Source organism: Culex quinquefasciatus, chromosome 2 (assembly GCF_015732765.1).
Source record: "Culex quinquefasciatus strain JHB chromosome 2, VPISU_Cqui_1.0_pri_paternal, whole genome shotgun sequence".
In the NCBI taxonomy this organism is placed as follows: Eukaryota; Metazoa; Arthropoda; class Insecta; order Diptera; family Culicidae; genus Culex; species Culex quinquefasciatus.
This window is the reverse complement of record NC_051862.1, coordinates 196,703,443-196,719,169: the sequence shown is the minus strand read 5'-3', so window position 1 is coordinate 196,719,169 and position 15,727 is coordinate 196,703,443. Positions and strand designations below refer to the sequence as shown.

The window sequence follows — 15,727 nt, the reverse complement described above, 5'->3', positions numbered from 1 at the left end:
CGTCCGGTTCGGAGGTCACCAGCGTCGCCGTCGCCAGGGGGGCTTCGACGTTTTGGGGCGGATCCCCGCGAGTCCGGCTGTCCGCATTCGGAATTTTACGATTGACCTATGTTGATTTGATTAGGGGTTTCGCGAGCGCCGCAAAGTTCCGGTCCATCGAGCACCGGGACACGAGCCACGTTTGTGGGTGTGTTGTGTGTGTGTGTATGTGTGCGGGGGGTGGCCATAAATCTTGCAACTTTTGGGGATTTCAGCGGGGGTGTTCGAGGACGGACGGATGCTCCGTTCCGGTGCGAGAACCAGCGACGGGATGACATTTGCTTTAGTTTTTTTTTTGTGCTCTGAACTAGGATTTATTCACGGCTTCTGGCGTGGTGATTTACGGTCATCGCATAGACTAACGTTCAAAAACAGAGCAACGTTGAACTCCATTGCGTAACCCCTCGGTTGAGCTCAACATCCTTTGACTTTTGTTTACATCTGTCAAATTGACAGCTTTGACACCATTACGACGAGGGGTAGCTCAAATGATTCCAAATTCAGCTTGCATCATCCTAAATTCCACTCTATGTGCGTTCACAACCTGACGTCTGCTGGTGCTGACGGTGTGCCGGACAGGTGTGCCCCCAGGACTAGGCAACATCCGGTCGAATTCCGCCGGTTGCGCGAATTCAATTAAATTACTCCGGATCGTTATCAGCGTGCCAGCAGCGGTGCCGGTGTAACGTGAATTTCGGTCACCGGAATTGGATGAATTTATTTACAAATGGGTTTAATTATTTTTTTTTGTCAGTGGAATTTTAAATATCGCAGAACTAGCGAAAAAAAAAACATGAGCAAATCTCTTTCCTCCGGTTGCAGCAATCTGGGGGCAATTAAATTCGACGTTTTGCTTTGTTCCGCAGTGTGATTTATTTAAATTTTAAGCGTTTTTTGCTCCGAATTTAATTTACGCTATTTTATTTCGCACCTTGTTTTTCGGAGTGTCTGTTTTTTTCAGTCTGAGTTTAGAATGGGAAATAATGTAATTCGTTTACGGTTACGAGCGTGCCGTTGTCGTTGCTGCTGTTTCTGCTCTTTTTTGGGTGGGATTGTTGTTACGGCTCGGTGAATTCTTACAGAGCCGGTTTATGATGAAGTGCATAACAACAAGAGGTTATAAAGTTATTTTTGTGTCGACTCATAGTGGTATGAATTTTGGTTATGGTCTGTTTAGAAAGTGTGGAACACAACTTTCTTTTTTCACAGATTTTAAATTTTGAATTTTATTCTAAATGCACTACTACTCATAATGCTGTTAAAGTGTTGCTTGACTTATTTTTTTTTTCAATTGGACGGTTTGGTTACTTAATTTCTTAATTTGGTAAAACAACACAATTTCACGAGGGGTGATAGAACAAAATTGGGAATTTCCAACGCACTTAAGTGTAACAAATCATTGCAGAACTCATCAATGTTATGAAAATAAAAACATATTTTGAATAAACATTGAAGCATTGAAAAAAAATGATAGTCTTAAATTCAGTTAATTTTATTTTACTGAACAAACTACAGCAAACTTTTTTTTATTATGTAATTATTGACGTCCAAGTCCTAGTCCAAGTGACTATCTTTGATGGATGATGATTTTCATATATATAGGCAATTTCATAAAAATTACTTCACGATATTTGAAAGAATCTTTAATAAAACTTGTAGAAGGACTTCGATACCAGGCCCACATTTTGTTTAATTATGAATGTGACCGAATTTTAATTAAACAAATATAATATAATTCTACTGAGCATTTGAATCTTGAGGTTTTTTAATTCAATAATTATGATTACTTGCTTTTTTTAAATTTAGGTTAGACTCGAGTATCCGAAATTACAAAAAAACGCAATTATTATTCTAAATAGTTTTATTTGAAATGTTATATTTGAGCTCAGCGCATCCAAATTTATCAAATTTGCAATTTTACGAAATTTTGGTAAAATAATTTAAAATTTTAAGCCTGATTTGTTAGAAAAAAAATGTTAGGCGAAAAGTATCGTAAAATGCAGCTATTCAAGTATCAAAAATTTGCAAAATATTAATAAATTTATGGAATATGTTTTCGTTAAAATTTCATTATTGGATTAAAAATACATAAAAATAAAAACCATATGCAATTTTTTTTCGATTATCTAAGTACTTTCTATGATTAGGGAAATTTTGAAGAGGGAAATGAAATAAAATTGGCAATGTCCTAAGTTTAAAAAGAACAAAAAGTGCAACTTTTGAAACGAATAAATTTTTTCTATAAAAATATCTAAAATATTAAAAATGTAATGTACAAATTTTCTTAAAACATAATTCAAAGTATTATCTAATTTTCAATAAAAAGTTTTGAGGGTTGATTTCTAGGAAATATTTTTTAAAAGTTGTGTCCATTTTTATCCAGGTAGCTAAAAAACGATTTACAACTTTAATGTTAAAACAATGCAATGTTTAAATCCTTTAATTTCTTTTAATATGAGACCTTTGATAAGATTTTGCTTTTGAACATATTTTTGTGATTTTTTTCAAAGTGCATTTTCATAACATGAATGCAAAAAATCATTCGCTGAATCTCTGGCTCAAAAGTTATATTATTTGATCCTTTAGAACATTTTGACAAAACAAGCAAAGATTGTATATTTTTGGCAAATAAAAATTAATTGAAAAAGTAAATGTTCTGAGAGTATAATTATTTTTCCTAAATGTCCATGTCATTATATTATATTTGTTTTCAAATATTTATACAATGGAGATGGAGACTGGCATGGAACAACCAATGACTGGCATGGACTAACCAATTTTGCACAAAAGGGTTTGATGAAAATAAAATAAATAAATAATAAATTTGATGAAATCAGCTGATATTATTGAGATTTGAATTGTTAATTCCCTGGCTTAGTGATTTTTCACGCTCGAAAATTGCAAATTTCACGGGGACCACAATTTCAAAACAACAAATTTCACGCAAATTTCGCGAAACTTTAAAAATGTTCAAATGACTCTGAAAATCCTATGTTTAAATCACAGAAACTACTTTTTATACTTCATTATATATTATTCTTCAATAAACTAAAAAAATCTTCACTTAATTGAATGCGACACAAAAATTCTCCTAATTTTCAAAAAAAAAATCCTCCTGGTTTAGGGATGGGCTCTGCACATATTTTGAAACAAAATGTAAGGCACGCGTATTCCCATTTACTGAACTGCTCTTTTAATATTCGACTAATAAAGCTTAAATTTTTTTCGCTAATTTGCTTCTGTTATATGATTTTACATTTTATTGAATTTAATATCAATGCAAGATTTAACAATCTTCTACGGTTAAAATTAGTAAAATAATTTAAATTTTCTGCGACATTTAGCCCATTAAACATAATTGTAAGAGTTTTAGCTCACTTTTCAAAAACTAAATTTAACAATTTACAAAAATTACATCATTTTTAACAAAATTTTATTTTTTATTCTAAATGAGAAAGGAAAACAAAAAAAGTAATATTTTGTAACTTTCACTGGAATAATCCACCCAAATAAACAAATCGTGTTAAAATTAAACAGGCCCTAAATGAAAATTTGATATGTTTTTAAATATGATTCCCTAAGATAAAAAAATACTCTTCATTTCATTTTCAATAAAACAAAGCTTAATTCTTTTAATTTCTTCCAAAACTAAACCATTCAAATAAAATGGCAGTAAAATGTTTAATACAGCGAATGAAAATATGACTAAATTTAGTTAGTTTAAAAAAACTCAAATATTTCTTCAAATGGTTCGTATCAACTTGACATACATGTATATTAAAGCTTTTTAATTGAATACTAATAATATTTTATTAAATTGTCTTTTGGATGAAATATTCATTAAGTTGTTGTTGTTATTAAAAAAAGGATTTGAGAAAATTGATAAATTTCACGAAATCGTCAAAAATTTCTAACCCTTTATTAGTAATTAAACCAGGGTATTCACTCTCTTAATTCTACAGTAGTTCATAAAGTTATTTTTATTCCTTTTTGAATTTGATTAAATATTTTGAGAAAAATCGTTACATTTTCACACAAACATAAAATTTCACGGGATTTCGCGGAAAAAGGCAAATTTCGCGGTTTCCACGCTGTCCGCGAATTCGTGAAATTTTACTAACCCTATTTATAACCAATAAATATTCTTCTTATAATATCAATTTAACAACAATTTGTTGATATTAGTTTTAACACCGCCAAAGTTGACTTCAGATAATGCTTTTTTTTGTCAAAACTTTGGTACAGTCACATGAAACTAGTTAAATTCACAAACCTAAGATGTTATTACAAATTAAGTATTTTCCATTCGAATGCCTCAAGATTGAAAATCAATTGGTTTAAAAAACAGTTTTTAAATGGTTTGTGAAACTAAAACAGGGAAAAATTTAGAAAAGAACACATACTTTTATTGTTTGCATGAATGCCTAAGAGCCATTGCCTACACAACATTTGAAAAAAATATATGCAATTAAGACCTGATTATCCAAAATCACTTTGGATAATCGAATCAAGAAACATTTTTTTTCAAATATTACACCAAAAAATCCATCTGGTAATATAACATGCAACCAACAACACAAATTTAACTGACTCGCAACATTCTGATTTGACGTTAAAAGTGAGTTCATAAAAAAATAACTTTTTAATTTATTCATGGTTTGATTATCCGAAGCTCGTGGAAAACCTCCGAAATCGAGACTAGGCTGTATTATAGTAGTATAGTTATTACATATATGTTTTTTGTTGTATTGTATTGAATTATTATTTAAAAAAGTTTTATCTATTTCAATTTCATTTCCTTTTTTTTGTCTTGTCAAATCAAATCAAATCAAAGAACAGAAAATATGTATTTTCTAGAAGGAGAGAAAATGCGCTTCAAAACCCCTCTAGAGAAAGATTCCTTATTCTTGGAAAACCTTTCAGGACCATAGTTCTCCCAAACTGCATGCCCAAAGCAAATTTACAACGCTCAAAATTTTATGATTGTTTTCTTTTTTTTTCTGAAGCAACAATCCTGAGGAAGAAAATTTCCCCGAACTCGAACACGAGCGTGACCTTTCTGCTCGCTGGAGAAGAATGCGAAGAACCAAACCCAAAATTCAACCATAAAAGGATTACAATTGTTTTGGTAGAGCTCAAGTGCGAGAGATGCTTTTCGGGAACCTTCGAAGAATTTCGACCAAGGGTTGAAGGTGGATGAAAAGTGAAAAATGCCTCCCTTTCTATGGAGAGGTGGTCAAATTGAACCAAATTCAAGTCAAGTGAGTCCGGCCTTTCCCTCGGGCCAATGTGAGTGAGTGAGGTTTCGAGCGAGGAAAAAAGGATTATTTCTGAAGCCCATCGATTTCTGTGTGTATGTGCAAGTGGGTGGGAAAAAAAACTAGTGTTTGTTCAGGAGAGGCCAATTTATGGAGGCTTAGCTTTTTGAGCTTGTTGTGCTGCTGATGTGGTCAAGTTTTGTTTGTGTTGTGGAGAGGATTTTCCGATTACATGCGGGAAAATTTTTGGAGAGGAAAGCCGGAAAAGTGATCCCGTTTGAAAAGCCCGCAATCAGCTTTGTTTTTGGAAGTGAAACTTTTCAAAAAGAGTGAGGAGGTGGAACGGAAGGGAAGGGTCAGCTGGTTGCAGTTCAGTGAAAATTAAGCAATCTTCTTCAAAGAGTGGAGGGGCAAAAAAGGTCAAAGCAGAGTTATTTTCACGCCTAGCAGGAGGAGTCTAGGAAAGAAGGATCCAGGTAAATATGCCCGCTGCCGACGCCACCGACAGTCACCATCATTTGAGGCGTGGGTGTAATGGCCTTGAACTAATTCGCGTGATTGGAAAAGGCCGGTAGGTCGGTATTTTGGAATGTAATTCAAAGGGAGAGTGCCAAGTATCTAAGTATTTTAAGTTTTTCGGAGGCGCTACTCTCTAATTTGAGTTGAGGTGCTGGAATTTGATGTTTTGGAATTCTGCTTATATCACAATACAGAGTCTTGGATGGGGGTATTGAGCTCTTATCCTAAATATGAGTTTGATTAGACGCAACACACAGTAGAAAACTGGAAGGTGTAATATTACTTCAATTATAAATAAAAAAAATAACAATAAAACGAAAAATGGTGATGAATTTCAATTTACACTTTTTTTTTACAAAATGATGTATCCATCTCCAGATGGAAAACTACCATGATTGTTTTTACTGTGCAGCAGCTGGCAGTCCGTCTTTGAAGTTTAAATGCGATTTAATGTTTTTAGCTGTCTGTCAATTCCTGAAACTGCCCGAAAGTTTTGATTCAAAATATTTTTTTTCATTGACCCTTACTAAAAAAGAAGGGATTTAGACTTATTTTATGCAATTTTGCAATTGTTTTGATATTTTTTTAAATGTCAAATAGTTATTTTTAATGGGTCAAATTTGGCTGTTTTTGAGCCTTTCTACTTTGTTTTGTCTGTCTGAAGTATTAGGCATAAAAATACGAATTTTTACAATTAAAATGTTTAACAACGCAAAATTTAGGGATTTTTCACAACTTATAAAAAATATAAAAAAAATATATCAGCAACTATTAGCACGACTTTAAAAAATTAAAAAAAGTTACTTTTTTCAAACAATTTACCTTAAAAATAGTTATAATTTTTAAACTTTATCAAAATTACATTTTGGTACTGAATCAAGTCAACAATTTTTTTCTTTTCTTTGATTTTTTAATTACTTTTTTTTTCAAAGAATCAAACCTTGATTCAATATTGTTTTGTCAATCCTGGATTTTTTAATGATTGCGTTTGTATCCCCTAAAACATATCAAAACTAAAAAATATATTTTTTTTCCAAGCAACAAAAAGTTATTTAAAAAACTGTATTTTTCTTTATCATGTTTTTCTGGTGTAGTCTTTATTAATACCTACAATTTTGCCCAAGAAACCGAATCGACCAGAAAATTCCATCATAATTTCTGTATAAAGTCATGTCCCGGTTTAGCACCGCATATGTGGATGCATATGGAGCGTGCTTATTTTTTTTATTTTCGAAAAAGAATCGATTTTTTTTACAATGCTACTATCAAATACAATACAATACTCTAGTTTTAGTATTTTTTACATTATGGGCATCAATCATCGGAAAATTTTGATAAATTTCGAAAGTAAAAAAAAAATAAAACTTTTAGAATTTTACGAATAATTATGGATATCAAATGATCGAGAAGTTTTCATACTGCTTCGATAATCCGAAGTTTTGTGAATGTTACGAACAAGTATTAAAAATATTATTTTTGTCAAAATCGCAATATCCAAAATTTTATTTTTTTAAGGACAATATGAAGTTTTGTGAAACCTTTGAGGACATTCAAAAAAACAATTATTATTATTGAAAGATGTAAAATAAACCGGATCATTTGATACCCATATTATAAAAAACAAAGAATATTCGCAATTTTTTTAAAAATTTTGAGCTTAGAATAGTAGTTTATGCAACAAGTAGCAAAAAGAGGATTTTTTCAGCACGAGTCGTACATTTATCCAACGAGGTTCACCGAGTTGGATAAATACGAAGAGTGCTGAAAAAATCAAGTTTTGCAACGAGTTTCATACAACATTTTTTGCAATTCCAAAAAACACACACTGAGTGAAATTTTATGTCAAATTTTCATGTATTTTGTCAATAAATCGTTTAAATCAAAAAATGTTGAAAAGTGTTACTTTTCGAAACAAGTGTTGAAAAGCTAAACTTTTCAGCACCCATTTGAGTGCTGGAAAGTAGAACTTTTCAGCATTTATTTTGAAAAGTGTTGCTATTCGATTCTTTTATTTTTGGTACAGAAAAGTAGGCTATTTCGTCGCTCAAGAATAACAGGAAAAGTAAATAGTTTCACGAGGGAATTGCAAAAAAGTATTTTTAGCGAAATGCGTGAAAAATTTCCGATCATTTGAGACCCGTATTGCAATAACTTAAATGTTGAGATTTTTTTTCGAAATTACATTTAGCTTTGTAGAATTTTTGACTATTTAAAAAAAAAGAAATATGTATTCAAAAAGATATTGATAATCTCGATAAATTAATACCCATATTGTAGAAATTAAAAATGTTAAGTACGTTATCAAAATACGTGGCTTCGTAAAAAAAATTGAGAATAAAAAAGTATTATTTCATTCACAATGTATGAAAAATTACCGATCATTTGATACCCTTATTGCTTATTGCTATATCTAACTTATGAGAACTTGAAAATTTACGAATTTTATTAGAATGTATTGATAGATTGCGAATACAGACTAGAATAGATTGGAAAATCCTTATAAATCACAAGAAAAAGTTCGTTGTGAAAGTTGTCATGTTATTTTAATTGTAATGAACAGGTGACATAATCCAGATTCAAAAACACAATAATAACTTTGAACTTTGGATGATTTTTGCACACGGAAAAAAATAAAAAAATTCGAATAAAAATTTGGGTAGAAGAGGGTTAATGTTAAAATGTTTTTTTAAATCAAGTCTTACATTGGCAAGGAAAAATAACTATATGTTTAGGACATACTTTAATTTCAGGCTTTTTCTTCTTTTTTTGCGGGGGTGCTTTTTTCCAGAAAATATTTTCTAATGGCAAAACAATTGTTTTGATAATGCCTAAAATGCTCAAATCTGAAAACGGTGCCTAATATTATAAAATCGGTTTGATTTTGCTTAAAAAATGTGTATTTTACTGAATTTTATATCGCCATATAATGGATTTTTTTTCAAAAATCTTAATTTTTTTCAAAGGATTTTAATTCCGGTACTTTATTTTGCACCACCTTTAACTTAAACGAAAAAGTATCTTTTTTGATCTCTTAAAACATATATAAAAATCGAAAAATAAAAAATATACGTAATAAAACGTAATTCAACTCTAGGCGATAAAATGAAAAAAATATATTTTATTAAATTATTATTAAATTCAACTCTTAACGATCACAAGAAAATGAAAAGAAAAACAAAATATGATTTTCACGTATTTATCTAAAAAATGCTTTATAGTAACCTACAATTTTGTTACATAAGAAAATAAATTCTTTAAAAAATACTTCATAGGAAATGTAAAAAAACGAATTTTTACAGAATCACTTTAAATAGTTTTCGGCCCCGACACTTTCAATTCTGCAAATTATTTTGAGTCTTTTTTTGAGAATTAAATTGTTCTTTTTACAATTCTTAGTTTTTAAAATTTAAAAGCTTAATTCTGTAGCAACGTAGCTAGGTTTTTCAAAGATTTATTACCTAAAATTCACAAAATTGGAGCCGAAAGCAGTGTTGCGATATTGTGTGACTCTTTTATTTCCAAACTGCTTTCATTAAATGAGTATATCGCAGAATCGGTTTGACTAAATGTTTCGATCCTTTTCTTCCAAAACACAAATTAAATTTCCAGTTTAGCGGATCAAACATGTCCGAGAAAAAAGAAATAAAAAATATTTGGCATCCAATATTAAATTTACTCCGAACTTTTGATTCATGTGTAGTGTCAGTGTGTTATTTTATGCCAGTCGCAAAAGGATGCATTTTTCCTTTTTGTCACTCCAACCGTTCTAAACATGGCTTTCCAGCAGTACAAATTGAAATTCGAGGAAAACTTATATTGAATTATTTCGCTGCATGAAAACGCAACCCTGACATGATTTATCAAAAAGAATTTCTGTTCAAATTGCTTTGGATCGTATCAAAACAGATTCTTTTGAAATAATAATTTTCCAGTATTGACACACTCTAATGATTTTATAACGATTTGCAAAAAAAAAAAAAAATATTGCGCAGGTTTAAAATTGTTCGTTTTTATAGCTTGAAACCAATAAGATTTAATTTAGCGTAGATCAATAAAATTATGGGTTTATTGTTGTTATGATTTTGAAACATCAATTTAAATTGTTTGGAATGCATACGCAGAGTCGTTGCCATTGACCCTTAAATTCAACGTCACCCAGTAAGCTTGAAATGTTTTGACCCGCTGCTTCACAAACAGTCCCAACCGAAAAGTGGGTTTGCGGTTGCGGTTTTCACCATGGAGTTGAAGGTGGAATGGGACAAAAGATCCACGCAAAAATGGTCACGCCAACGTCATCATACAACAAGGGTGCACAATGCAAAAATATGTAGTCTTACAGGTGTAACTTGATGGTTATGTAAAATTACATGTGTTTTGATGTAACCCTAAATTTATTTTAAGGTTAATGGAATTCCACGTAAAGAAGAGGTTAAATTACCATGATTTTTGTTACTGTGCCGAGGTGCTGCGTTCAAAGTCCCCAGCCGTCCCTGATTGTCAGAAAAAAGCAGCGTGATTTAGTGCTGATTTTCCACACTGATGCTCGTATTTTCCCACGTGGCCTGGTTCAGTTAGTTTTACTTTTGCTTACACACAAACCAAATAACGTGAGGATGACTTTTGCTTTTTTGGGGTGCTGAAGTCGAATTTAATGTCACAATTTGTTTGTCGGCAAACTTATAATGGCTTATCGTGTGTATAAATTTGCACAAAAATGATGTAAATTCTCATTTTTTAAAGTTATCATTAAACATCAATAGGAGATCAAGTTCATGAAATTCCAATGTTATTTTTGACATTTCATCAAGTGAATCGCAAAACTATCAATCCAGAAAAATGGTCATCATTCGTTGCCTCCAGGCAGTGGCCATTTACAGTTCCGGAAAAAGGCTCTCATATTCAGGCTCCACATTTGACCACTGCCCGCGGCCCAAAATTGCCCGGTCAAACCGGAACCGAAGATAAGGCGAATCGCCTGGGATCAGGCATTTGTTCGTGTATGACAGCCATAAAAAAGAGAAAATTCGCCAAAAGTTCCCCAAATTTTCCTTCGGAAAGGCCTCCAGCGCGTGGTCATTGTTGCGGAAAAAAGAACGACGGGAAAAAAAGCTCACGAGGATTTAGTGGCTATGTGAGTGCTTTTTCGAGAATCGATGAAAGAACGATTTAGCCCCGGTCGCCGGGGTTTGCTATCTGTTGCCGCATTTGAGGTGATTGATCCACCTTGGAGTGTGTTGATAAAAATCAGCAAATATTTACTTTAAAAAAATAAGAAATTCAATACAATTCTCACTCAAAACAATAAAAAGAAACTCCCAAGATTCATGGTTTGATGTTTGAGTGGGTTGATAATTTCCGAGGGATAACTCGGAGGGATATCTGCAACTGCGTAAATCTTACCCTTAGGGATGGAGCGAGGAAAGAAAGCTGGCTAAAAATGTGTTTTCCACCGGAGCGGAACCAGAACCCTTCGAGCCAAGAAGTTTAGAAACTGTGCAAAAATTTGCCCTATCGCCTACTCCTTTCTGGTAGTAGTAACAAGTCAGATTGTTGTTTTTATTCATGTGAAACGCTGGGTGAAGCGTAAAGAATTTCAATATTTTAGCATTATTGAAATGGAAACTATTTTGATATGACTAGAAGCAAAGTTCATCGGAAATGGTTGTAGTGGTGAAAAATGGAAGAGTTACTATTTTAAACATGGAAATAATTTAATCTAGATTTTCATCGAATTGCACGCTGTAGTTAGGGGACAAACTGGTTCACAGAGCAATGAATTGCAGTGAAATCGCAAAATTCTGGAGGGCATTTTTTATTCACTGGAAATTTAATATTGACTGGCAGATATTCCGATGCCTTTGATGATTTTATTTCTGACGATTTAATCATAAAGTATGAGTAGAAATGAACATGTGTTACATTTCTGGATAATTTTAGAATATCATGGAAACAAGTAGGATCAGCAAAAGATAGTTTGGACATTTTTTTTTATTAAATTTTGGTTTTCCAAGTTTTTGTTTAAGTCTTGTTAACGATAACCATTCCATAATTAGATATTGATACTCCTATCGTTATGATAATTCTTTCCGCGATAACCGACAATAACTCATTTGAAGTAAAATCTTCAAAAAAAAAGCAAAACTTTTTTTTTCAAATTTAGTTGGTTAGGAGGATTCTCAAAAAAAAAAAAAAAAAAAAACGCTCTAAAAAAGCATCTAGAGTTTAGTAAGAGTTTATGATGGTTCAAAGTTTGGTACTAGAATAATTTTTTATTTTAATGTTATCTTTGGGAAATATTCAAAATATAGTCAACCAAACTGATTTTTTGATGTAAAATCTAATTTTCAATTGAAAATAAATTAACGCAGTTTTTGATAAAGTGAACTGGCTTCCAGTTATTTCGTATATTCGTTTTTTTGCAACTTAAGATATATTTTTTTTTTCAAATAGCTGAGAAACTTTCTTCCACTTTTTATTTAATTTTTTGTTGATGCAGCCATCCAGCAGAGATACAGCTTCTTGAAGCCAAAATGTTGTGTAAAATGAGTTGTCATCTAAATAACTATTGGTTCAAATTTCAATGATATCACATTTTGGGAAAATTTCATTTGCATAGTTGCCTTTTCATTCGTAAAGATTTTTTTAATTGCAAAACAAACAAAAGAAAAAATTGTTAAGGTATCACAAAATGCCTTATTTTTATGCCTTAATTTTGCATAATTTTATGAAAAGGTATCATGTGACGGTAAATTTTGATTTGAATTATATTTTCAAATGAATAGAGTTTTTGCTTTAAAACATTTTTTTCAATAAAAATACGTGTATTTATTTTAAATTTTCATTACCTGAAGTATGGGTGTTCACCAAAAATCGTTTTTTTCTATATCCCTGTTACAAAGGATTAAAAATAGAATACTAAAAATACAAAAAATTTCATTAAATAGAATATTGATGTTCAAAAAAATCACGTTTTTTTCAAATCATGAAAACAGGAATTCATAAAAAATGTGAATTCAATAATTCAAATAATGAAAATTAAAGTGTTTAAAAAACAATAAGTACTTTGTACAAAATTAGTATTGTACAATGTACAGTAATCTCTAATATTTTGATTTTTTTTTACAAAATTTGTCGATAGTATCGAATTGTATTTCAAATTAAAATGTATTTAAAATACATAAAATGATTTATTTATTTATAACTTTTGACTGAAAAATTCTACTAAAGATAAAATTCAAATAAAATCAACTTTCGTGTGATACCCATATTGAATATCATGGAAACTTGAATTTAGTTTTTTTTAAATAACGGTGTCTGCTAAAAGTTGATTATTTTCTAGTGGAAACTCTAACATAGAGAACATTTATAATATTCATTCATCGTTTTGTATCCGCATTGCAAATAATTTAGGCAACTGTCTTAAGTTGAGGTACGTTTTTGGCCAAAAATTTCCTCTCGAAAAATCGACCTTTAAATACACTTTTTGAAATTGCTCGAAAGGTACCTAAATGTTCAAAGATCTCTACTTCCAAAATTGTAGCATGTCAATACTATTTCCGCAAACAACTTGTAAAAATACTTTTTCATTTTTTCCATTGCCTTGGCGCCCCTTTAAGGGGTGAGATTGGGTCAATTTTCATTCGATTGGCATTTAAAGTAGAGTTCACAAAAATCCATCATATTATAGATAGAATTCAAATTTATTTTTGTCATTTAGAAATTACGATAGGTGTCTCGTATTTGACCCATAATTTAAATAAAACACTGTTTTTGTGAACAATTTAGGATTTTTTTGAAATAACTCTAAAAAATTGAAATTATTTAAAAAAAATTGAAGTCGTTAATAATAAAATTAGTATTTATTCTAAAAAATCTTATCTACTCAATATTTTTTCATAATTTTGCATTGCTTGGAATATGGGCATATTATGAATATTTTAATTTTAGAAAAATAATTTTGCATCGTTTGCAAATTATATAATTTTTTGTATTTGCACAAATTACGATTTTTTGTGAAAGTTTTTGTTTCAAAAAGTTTCTTTTATGACATTAATTCTGAAACAGCATTAAAAAAACAATTCCCCTGTCTAGGAGATCATTTAAAGCTGTTTTTGTTTCACGATAAGTTTATTTATTTTGTTTTATGTTTTCGTGTTTATTTTTTTACAATTTTAATTTTCATGTTTCTTGTTAGGATTATGTCTTTTTGTGATAGTATTTGGTTTATTCTACCACCTCCTATAATTCCTAGCTTTTAAAGTTTTATTTTCATATTTTTACACTTCCATTGTTTTGTTTGTTTTTTTGACATGTGCTACTATTGAAAGATTTATTATCATTTTATTAAAATACGAGTAGAGGCGTAGTTTTAGACATTAAAAAAATGTTTGAAAATTGATGTTTGGCAAATTTTAAGATTGCCGATAGATGTGAATGAAAAGTGAATACGAATAATTTAAAATCAGCTAATCATAATATTGCTGTAAATTTCCTTACTTATAAAATCTGGAAAGCTTCACATAACGGAGGCAAAGTTTTCCATTCATCACACTGTTTTACCACTCAGATGTCTCAACAATGAAATATGTAAGACAACAAACCTGGTGCGTTGGTATCTTGCACCCACTATTTACCTCCTCTTCTGATCTTGACAACTTCTGTGATGGCTGCACCACTCATGAATTGCCATGAATATCAGACTAGGTCGACACCTCGTCCTATGCTGTTGCGTAAGACTGAATTTACAGTGCAGCCAGCAATCAAGCGTGAGGTCACATCAGTTAAGAACGGGATGATTCACTGCTTGGATTTCACCAAGAAAAATAAATTTAAATTCTGTTATAATTTTTTTAAACCGTACCAAGATATGTTGCATTTAAAATACCTCGCTCAAATGATAACGTTTTATAAAAGATTTTTCTCACAGTGTTTCCATACGCGTTCGTCCAAGAAACCAAGTCTGTTTCTTCTTCTTCCCAGCAATGTTTCGTACCGCATCCATAAAACATACCCAGCAAACAATGCCAAACATTGTAAGATGTAGTTGTAACAAGTGATCCTGTCATCATCGTCTCACAAAGCACTGCCGTCCTGGGGTGTCACCAGTTGTGTGTGAAGTTGGCAACTCCCGTCGCCTTCCGTCAACAGCAGTGTTGCCAGCGTAGCTGCTTCTTGGTTTTCTTCTTCCGCAGTGCAGAGGAGGCGTCACTCTTTCCAGGGAAGCAACAACTAAATCTGCAACCATAAACGTGATAAGATTTATTGCAAACATCTCACAGTTTTGTCTTCTTTGCCGTCCGACGGCACACCCAACAGTTTTGGACCTGGGGATGATGATGCCCGGGATGATGGTTGTTCCGGGGGACCTTGTCCTTGGCTGACACGGCACCAAGAATCAAGAAGGTGAAGAGTCTCTGCTCGCTGGCACAGTATCCCATCAAATCTCGTCGTTGCCTTACTTTGTCATTCAGTTGATGTTTAATATTTATGCAGCCTCGGCTGCTGAACGTTGCTGGCGTCGTCGTCGGTTCCGGAGTTCCGGAAAAAGGGACATATGCCAATATCTTGTTGTGTGTGGGGCAAAAGTTTTACGGTGCTTGTTTATGTCCTGTCTCACCATAAGAAGCTGGTTGAATAACAAGTAACGCTGCGCGGTGTTTCAAAATATTTCTAGAGGAATTATCAGAAAAAAAGTTTAGAGAATTGAGTTATTGGACATAATATGAAAATTATTTATTTTGTTTTTTATTGTTTCAGTACAAACTTCCTATATTACGTCCATTCGAATTGTTAGAATTGAATCAAAAAATTTCCGTTACTCGACTGTAAAAAAATTCAAAACATGTCATATTAAGGGAAATTTAATGTACTTTTCGAATCAACATTGATCCAGAAGGGTCATTTTTACATCT

At 31.7% G+C, this 15,727-nt stretch overlaps 1 protein-coding gene across 4 annotated transcripts in view; it reads left to right on the top strand.

The window, feature by feature from the left end:
* The window catches only part of LOC6039116 (insulin-like growth factor-binding protein complex acid labile subunit), a 470,604-nt gene continuing 454,877 nt past the window's right edge, over positions 1-15,727 (top strand). Inside the window, exons 1-2 of one of the 4 annotated variants that reach the window (XM_038251247.1) lie at positions 1-183; positions 5,046-5,773. The gene's annotated coding sequence lies outside the window, so the exon portion shown is untranslated. Of the gene's footprint in view, positions 205-4,814; positions 5,774-15,727 lie in introns of those variants that run through there. The other 3 variants (XM_038251242.1, XM_038251244.1, XM_038251245.1) reach the window with 3 other exon arrangements.